Genomic DNA, 8,919 nt, shown 5'->3' with positions numbered 1-8,919 from the left:
TTGGCCAGGCTGATCTCGAACTCCTGACCTCGTGATCCACCCGCCTCATGATCCACCCGCCTCGGCCTCTCAAAGTGCTGGGATTACAGGTGTGAGCCACCATGCCCGGCCTACTTTATTTTATTTTGAAATAGGGTTTCCTTCCATCACCCAGGCTGGAGTGCAGTGGCACAATCATGTCTCACTGCAGCCTCAACCTCCCATGCTCAAGAGATCCTCCCACCTCAGCCTCCTGGGTAGCTGGGACTACAGGCACACACCACCACACCTGGCTAATATTTTTATTTTTTTTGTAGAGACAGGGTCTCCCTATGTTGCCCAGCCTAGTCTCAAACTCATGGACTCAGGCAATCTTCCCACCTCAGCCTCCCCAAGTGCTAGGATTACAGTCATGAGGCACCACACCCAGCCTGATGCTACCTTTTAAATGCTTTGTGAATCTATACACTTCTTTAGACTTCACTATTATCACTATTACTCAAAATGCCTTCATCTTTTGCTAGACTCTCTGTCATCTCACTGGAGTCTTCATTTCCACTTGTGCCCATGCCCATCCTCCATTTTCAGCTAAGTAATACTGTATTATAAAACCCAACATTTGGTGGGGCACGGTGGCTCACACCTGTAATCCCAGCACTTTGGGAGGCCAAGGCAGGTGGATCACTTGAGGTCAGGAGTTTGAGACCAGCCTCATCAACGTGGAGAAACCCCGCTTCTACTAAAAATACAAAATTAGCCTGGCATGGTGGCGCCTGACTGTAATCCCAGCTACTTGGGAGGCTGAAGCGGGAGAATCGCTTGAACCCAGGAGGAGGAAGTTGCAGTGAGCCGAGACCGCACCATTGTACACCAGTCTGGGCAACAAGAGCGAAACTCCATCTCAAACAAAACAAAACAAAACAAAAAAACATAATTTGAGCACATCTCCCCCTGGCTTAAAAAATTTCTAATAATTCTCTTCCTACCATCTTGGTTCCTGTGGAGGCCTGCTGGGAACAGGAACTGGGCTTCTAAAAGGAACTATGTCTGGAGAGCTGTGGTCCAAGGCCATTTTTGCCAGCTATAAGCAGGGTCTCTGGAACCAAAGGGAGCAGATTGCTCTTCTTAAAATTGAAGATGTTTATGCCCATGATGAAACAGAATTCTATTTGGGCAAGAGATGCGCTTATGTACACAAAGCAAAGAACAACACAGTGACTCCTGGCAGCAAACCAAACAAAACCAGAGTAATCTGGGTAAAGGTAACTTGGGCCCACGGGAACAGTGGCCTGATTCGTGGCCAATTCTGAAGCAATCTTCCTGCTAAGGCTATTGGACACAGAATCCGAGAGATGCTGGACCCCTCAAGGATTTAAACCAATGAAAAGTCAATAAATAAACATGGATTTGTGCTCTTGTTTGTTTGTTTGTTTGTTTGTTTGTTTTGAGACGGAGTCTCGCTCTGTCACCCAGGCTGGAGTGCAGTGGTGTGATCTCAGCTCACTGCAACCTCTGCCTCCTGGGTTCAAGCAATTCTCCTGCCTCAACCTCCTGAGTAGCTGGGATTACAGGCGCGCGCCACCATGCGTGGCTAATTTTTTTTTTTTGTATTTTTACTAGAGACGTTGTTTCACCATGCTGGTCAGGCTGGTCTCGAACTCCTGACCTCGTGATCCACCTGCCTCGGCCTCACAAAGTGCTGGGATTACAGGCATGAGCTAGCACACCTAGCCTGTGATCTTGTATTTTTAAGTGGATTAAAAAACTTACTACCTTAAAAAAATTTCGAATAATTCTAATATCAGGATGATGTCACAATTCTTTTCTTTTTCTTTTTTTTTTTTTTTTTTTGAGAGGGAGTCTCGCTCTGTCGCCCAGGCTGGAGTGCAGTGGTGCGATCTCAGCTCACTGCAACCTCTGCCTCCCAGGTTCAAGCAATTCTCCTGTCTCAGCCTCCTGAGTAGCTAGGACTACAGGCGTGAGCCACCATGCCTAGCTAATTTTTTTGTATTTTTAGTAGAGACAGGGTTTCACCATATTGGTCAGGCTAGTCTCGGACTCCTGACCTCACCTGGCCCTCCCAAAGTGCTGGGATTACAGGCATCAGCCACCATGCCCAGCCAATGTCACAATTCTTTAACATTGCCCACAAAGTCCTATATGATGTGGTCAGACTCATCTTGGCAAATCTCCTCTTTGCTCAGAATGCTGCAACAGCACTAACATTTTTCCAATTCCTATAAGTTTTCAAGCTCTGTTCAATCTCAGGACCTTTGCGCATTACATTCCCTCTGCCCACAAGGCTCACTTCACAACTTTTCACCTAGCCAGTTCCTCCTTCAGTTCTCTCATTAATTTGTAACTTATTCATTGAAACCTACCCAAATCTTCCAAATTAGGTTATGTCTTTCTGTTTTATACTTTTATAACACCCTGTACTTTGTCACGGCTGCACTTATGACAATTCTAATTAAATAACAGTTGCTTGGCCATGTGTGGTGGCTCATGCCTATCACTTTGTGAGGCCCGGGTGGGTCAGTTGAGCCCAGGAGGTTGAGGGTGCCGTGAGCCATGACTGGCACCACTGCACTCCAGACTGAGCAACAGAACCAGACCCTCTCTTAAAAAGAAAAAAACAGGTTGCTTCATTATTCTCAAAAATCTAGCTCTTTAATTGACTTAATTATTCTTCACTATTATTCTTCACTAATTATTGACTTCATTATTCTTCACTAATTGACTTCATTGTTCTTCACTATTCTTTAATTGGCTTCATTATTCTCAAAAATCTAGCTCTTTAATTGCTTCATAAGTCCAAGAACTTACGTTCAAAGGTATAAATCAAGCACACAGCACAGTTTAAGGCACATAGTGGGGACCTGGTAAATAACGAATGTCCATAATTACCCATATTGCATCGTCAATCATATCTATGTGTACATGCACATGTGAACACTAAATCATACAAAGCTAGAACAAAAAAAATTAGCTGATTTCCTGCATTCTCCCTGGAAGTTGGGGGTTGTTCTTTGCCTACTTAGCTAGCGGGAGAGGGACCCAACAGCTAAGAGACTAATTACAGTAAATCTTCTCCAAGTCTGACCCTGAAAAAAATGGCCTATCGATATAAAAAGAATGTGTCAACTAAAAAGGATAAGGAAAATCAGTCTGACTTTGGCTATCTCCCTATCAAAATTCATTGACCAACATGGTGAAACCCCGACTCTATTAAAAATATAAAAATTAGCCGGGAGTGGTGGCATGCGCCTGTAATTCCAGCTACTTAGGAGGCTGAGGCAGGAAAATCGCTTGAACCAGAGAGGCGGAGGTTGCAGTGAGCTGAGATCGCGCCACTGCCCTCCAGCCTGGGCCACAGAGCGAGACTCCATCTCAAAAAAAAAAAAAAAAAGATATAGGAACTTAGCCTTCAGTAATGTATCTTCAGATAGAAAATAAACAGACTGAAGAAAATGAATGAAATGTCAAACATCTATTTCCAGTTATGATGAGCTGGTTTATTCAACCAGTGTGCTCATTGATAATGACTAAAGGTGCTGAACAGGCCGGGCACAATGGCTCGCGCCTGTAATCCAAGCACTTTGGGAGGCCAAGGCGGGTGGATCACCTGAGGTCAGGAATTTAGGACCAGCCTGGCCAACACGGTGAAACCTCGTATCTACTGAAGATACAAAAATTAGCCAGGCGTGGTGGCGGGCACCTATAATCCCAGCTACTCGGGACGTAGAGGCAGCATAATCACTTAAACCTGGGAGGCAGAGGTTGCAGTGAGCTGAGATTGCGCCACTGCACTCCAGACTGTGTGAGAGAGTGAGATTCCGTCTCAAAACAAAACAATAAAATAAAGATACTGAATAAAATATAAGGCACATTTCCCAAAACATCGAGTTGCTGATAAGATACTAAGAAATTATTAGGATAAAAGCTAAGAGAAGGTGAGAACCCAGAGAAGCACAAAAGCTACTCTTGCCCTGAGGATATTTGCTAGTCAGGCAACATCTAGTTCTGTTTTTAGTAGCCTCACAGGGCATGGAAACAGCATCCAACGTCTAGGGCTTTCCATGGTAAAAATGCTACTAGGTGACCCTTCCCATATTAAGTTGGGACACCATCGGCTAGGCCCTAAGACTGAAGGTGGACCAGCATCTCAGAACACTGGGAAAGGTTGCTTTTGCATTGACTATAAAGGGAGTGGGGAGGAGGCAAAGCAAAATGTTTAAAATCCCATCTTTGGCCAGGTGCAGTGGCTCATGCCTGTAATCCCAGCACTTTAGGAGGCCGAGGTGGGTGGATCATGAGGTCAGGAGTTCAAGACCAGCCTGGCCAACTAGTGAAACCCCATCTCTACTAACAATACAAAAATTAGCCAGGCATGGTGGTGCATGCCTGTAGTCCCAGCTATTCGGGAGGCTGAGGCAGCAGAATCGCTTGAACCTGGGAGGTTGCGGTGAGCCGAGACTGCACCACTGCACTCCAGATTGGGCAACAGAGTGAGACTTTGTCTAAATAAATCAATCAATCAATCAATCAATCAATCAATCAAATCCCATCTTTGAGTAGATGTGGTCACTGGGCAGCTTTTGTCCAGGTTTGTAACCTGCATTTGCTTTGATCCAAATAACTTCAACCCATGAAAGCTAGTCTCAGACTGAAAGGGCTTCAAGGCACCTAGCAGAAGCAAACAAAGATCTTCTCCAAATGAAGCCACAAGTACTTTTTCTCACAAATACTTTTTCAAGAACAAAAAGTAAACACACAAGGAAACAAGACACTATGGGTGCACTGGCATGCACCTGTAGTCCCAGCTACTAGAGAAGCTAAAGAGGATCTCTTGAGTCCCAGGAGATTGAGTCCAGCTTGGGCACAATGAAAAGACACTATGGATGATACACAACATAAACATCAGAAAGAAACTTGAAAAAGGCTGGGCGTGGTGGCTCATGCCTGTAATCCCAGCACTTTGGGAGGCCGAGGCGGGTGGATCACCTAAGGTCAGGAGTTTGAGACCAGCCTGGCCAACATGGTGAAACCTCATCTCTACTAAATATACAAAAATTAGCCACGTGTAGTGGCAGGCGCCTGTAATCCCAGCTACTTGAGAGGCAGAGGCAGGAGAATCAATTGAACCCAGGAGGCAGAGGTTGCAGTTAGCCAAGATTGCGCCATTGCACTCCACCACTCCAGACTGGGCAACAGAGCAAAACTCCGTCTCAACAACAACAACAAAAAATTAGCCAGGAATGGTGGCACACACCTGTAGTCCCAGCTAATCAGGAGGCTAAGGCACAAAAATTGCTTGAACCTTGGAGAGGGAGGTTGCAGTGAGCTGAGATCAAACCACTGCACTCTAGCCTGGGTGACAGAGTGAGATTCTGCCTCAAAAAAAAAAAAAACTTGAAAAAAAATTCAGACACTGGAATTATCATAATACAGATTACCAAATAATTACGATTACTATGTTCCAAGGAATAAAATAATCCAACCATACCAATTAGCAGGAAATAGGACAGAGAAACATGTTGAAATGGTCTATGTATATGGAATCAGCAAAGTCACAACAGTGGGAAACTCTGTAGAGTTAAAGGCCCCAAGTTCTTAAACGCTTTCAATATTTTACCATTAAGTAGGATGTTGGTGTATGTGTTTTGCAGACACCCTCTGTAAGATTAATTTCTCTTCTATTCCTGGTTTTCCATGAGTGTTTATCATGAATAAGTGTTAAATTTAATAATTTATTCTACATTTATTAAGATATTTTCTCCATTAATTAGTTAGTATCTTCAATTACAGTAATTTGTCTTCTAATGTTAAAACAACCTAATTTGGCCGGACGAGTTGGCTCACGCCTGTAATCCCACCATTTTGGCAGGCGGGTGGATCACTTGAGGTCAGGAGTTCCAGACCAGCCTGGCCAATATGGTGAAACCTCCCCACCGTCTCTACTAAAAATACAAAATTTAGCTGGGCGTGGTGACGCACGCCTGTAATCCCAGCTACTCGGGAGGCTGAGGCAGGAGAATCACTTGAACCCAGGAGGTGGAGGTTTCAAAAAAAAAAAAAAACAGAACAAAACGTCTCAAAAAAAACACAAAACAGAACAAAACAAAACAAGAAACCACCTAACTTGGCTATGGTATTATTCCTTTCACATAATACTAGATTTTGCTAATATTTTGCTTACAGATTTTTCCGTTTACACTTACGAGCAAAATTTGCATACACTTTTCCTTCCATTCGCTGTTCTTGTCAGGTTTTCCTATCAGGGTTATGCTAGGCCATTAAAAAGTTTAAAAGTGTTACCCGCTTTCATCTTCCTTCCCCCTTTTATTCTGAACTATTTAAGACTGGAATTATGTTTTCCTCTTATATATCGTTCAATTTGCCAGGGAAGCCATGGTGGCTTGAAGTCTTCTTTGTGGAAAGACTTTGGACTACTCTTTGAATTTGTTACTAAACTATGTAGGTTTCCCATTTCCCTAAATATGGAAACAGAAAACCCTCCTAGCACGTCTCCATTGCGGGAGGGAGACTGCAGAGGTCTCGGGCCACAGGACTGAGGAAAACCTCAAAACGACGCGGTCACTACTAGGCGGAGTTAAACTGTGCAGCCGGTACCCCCAATACCCTGCCCGGCAAGGCCGCCTCGTGACGTCCCCGTCTGACAGAGTCCCCATAGGGCCGCGACAGAACCACTGCACGATGGGACACGCAAGGGTAAGCTCAGGTCTCAGCGCATCGTGTGGGCGTCAGGACAGCGTCCTGGGCACCTGTTCCTTCCACCTGCTCAAATCTCTTTCCCTTCTATGAAGAAGGGGGCTATGGGCCCCATCCCCAGGGAACAAGAAAACGCCAGTTCAGGTGCGGCTGGAGGGAATGGAATCTCACTGAGAAACTGATCTGGGGCGGCAGCCCGCTAGGTTCGCGTGACTCACTAAACGCTACTACACGGACTGCCACGAGGGGGTCACGTGACTGGACTCCGGCTCGGCTGTGCCGTGATCGCCGCGTAGGGAGCGGCTCTGCGCGCGAGACTATAGGCCGCTGCGACGCCGGTTCCTGCGCACGGTCACCGCCTCCACCCGCCTGGTAGCTTCCCTCGGCGCATGCGTAGCACACCGACTCCAGGATTGTCTCACAAATTCCACTTCCGCCACTACTTCCTCCCGAGACCAGCCAAGCGCGGCTGGCTGTCTGCCCTTCTTGCGCTCTTGGGGAGAACGTGGTCCAGGAACTGGCGGTCACGGGGAGGCAGCACAAGAGGTTTTCGCCCTCATCTGCTGGTGCAGCTATCGCGACCGTCACCCTGAGAGCGGGAGGAAGGGTGCCGCAGGCAAAGGGTGGCGCGCCTGCAGATTCGGTTCCGCGCTTGGGGCTCTCGCGAGAGCCGGCGCTGGAGCGTGGACCGCGCGTGCAGGTGACGCGTGGTGCAGACACGTCGCCGGTGCCTCTCTCGCTAGGCCTTCGTGGAGGTGAGCTTCCGTCCCAGACGCTTTCGGTCCTACACCGCTTCCATTTCTTTCTTTTTTTTGAGACGGGCTCACTCTATCACCCAGGCTGGAGTGCAGTGACGCGATCTCGGCCCACCATAATCTCCGCCTTCCGGGCTTAAGCGATCCTCCCACTTCAGCCTCCTGAGTAGCTGGGACTACAGGTACGCGCCCTGCTAATTTTATATTTTTGGTAGAGAAGGGGTTTCGCCATGTTGCCCAGGCTGGTCACAACTCCTGGTCTCAAGTGATCCGCCTGCCTTGGCCTTCCAAAGTGCTGGGATTACAGGCGTGAGCCACTGCACCCACCCTACGCCCCATCTTTCTGGATTTCTGCCTGGTATTGTTACATCTCCAACAGGCTTAACTCAGAGCTGACTTTCCACCTATACCGTATCTGCCCCATGGTCCTTTAGAGTATATAAAATATAAATGGCACTTTGGGAGGCCGAGGCAGGAGGATTGCTTGAGCTCAGGAGTTACTGACCAGCCTGGGCAACATAGTGAGACACCCGTCTCATTAAAAAATAATAATGCAGGCCAGGCGCAGTGGCTCACGCCTGTAAACCGAGCACTTTTCGGAGGCCAAGGTGGGCGGATCGCCTGAGGTTGGGAGTTTGAGACCAGCCTGACCAACATGGAGTAACCCCATCTCTACTAAAAATACAAAATTAGTTGGGCGTGGTGGCGCATGCCTGTAATCCCAGCTATTCGGGAGGCTGAGGCAGGAGAATTGCTTGAACCCGGGAGACGGAGCTTACAGTGAGTCGAGACAGAGCCACTGCACTCCAGCCTGGGCAACAAGAGCGAAACTCCGTCTCAAATAATAATAATAATACAAATAAATGTACACACACAAATAAATGGACTTAATAGTGATTTTTTTTAGGTTTTCAGCTGCCCAATTCAAGAAATGTGTTTCTTCTTGTCCCTGATTTCCGTCACTGTCCCAAGGCAGTGGGATTAAAGCACTACTACTGTTTTTAGATCCTTGTGTTTGGCATTCCATGTCCTCTTCCCAAAACATTTGACAACTTTCTCCATCTGCTCTGTTGAAACATATGCTTCAAAATCTTTTTTTTTTTTTTTTTTTTTTTGAGATGGAGTCTCGCTCTGTCGCCCAGGCTGGAGTGCAGTGGTGCTATCTTGGGTCACTACAACCTCCACCTCCTGGGTACAAGCAATTCTTCTGCCTCAGCCTTCCGAGTGGCTGGGATTATAGGCGCACGCCATGACACCCAGTTAATTTTTGTATTTTTGTAGAGTGGGGTCTCGCCATGTTGCCCAGGCTGGTCTTGAATTCCTGGCTTCAAGTGATCCTCCAGCCTCAGTTTCCCAAATTGCTGGGATTACAGGCATGAGCGGACACACCCAGCCTGTGTTTATTCTTTTAAATGATAGTAAAGTACAATAGAGGGAGAGAATTGTAGGTTAG

General features: G+C 46.7%; 1 pseudogene; it reads left to right on the top strand.

Annotated features, from left to right (window-relative positions):
- Positions 1-1,022: 1,022 nt before the first annotated feature.
- On the top strand, positions 1,023-1,355 carry LOC116459274 (large ribosomal subunit protein eL33-like; annotated as a pseudogene).
- Positions 1,356-8,919: the final 7,564 nt, after the last annotated feature.

Source organism: Hylobates moloch, unplaced genomic scaffold, assembly GCF_009828535.3.
Source record: "Hylobates moloch isolate HMO894 unplaced genomic scaffold, HMol_V3 SCAFFOLD_19, whole genome shotgun sequence".
Classification (NCBI taxonomy): Eukaryota; Metazoa; Chordata; class Mammalia; order Primates; family Hylobatidae; genus Hylobates; species Hylobates moloch.
This window is presented reverse-complemented; position numbering and strand designations above follow the sequence as displayed.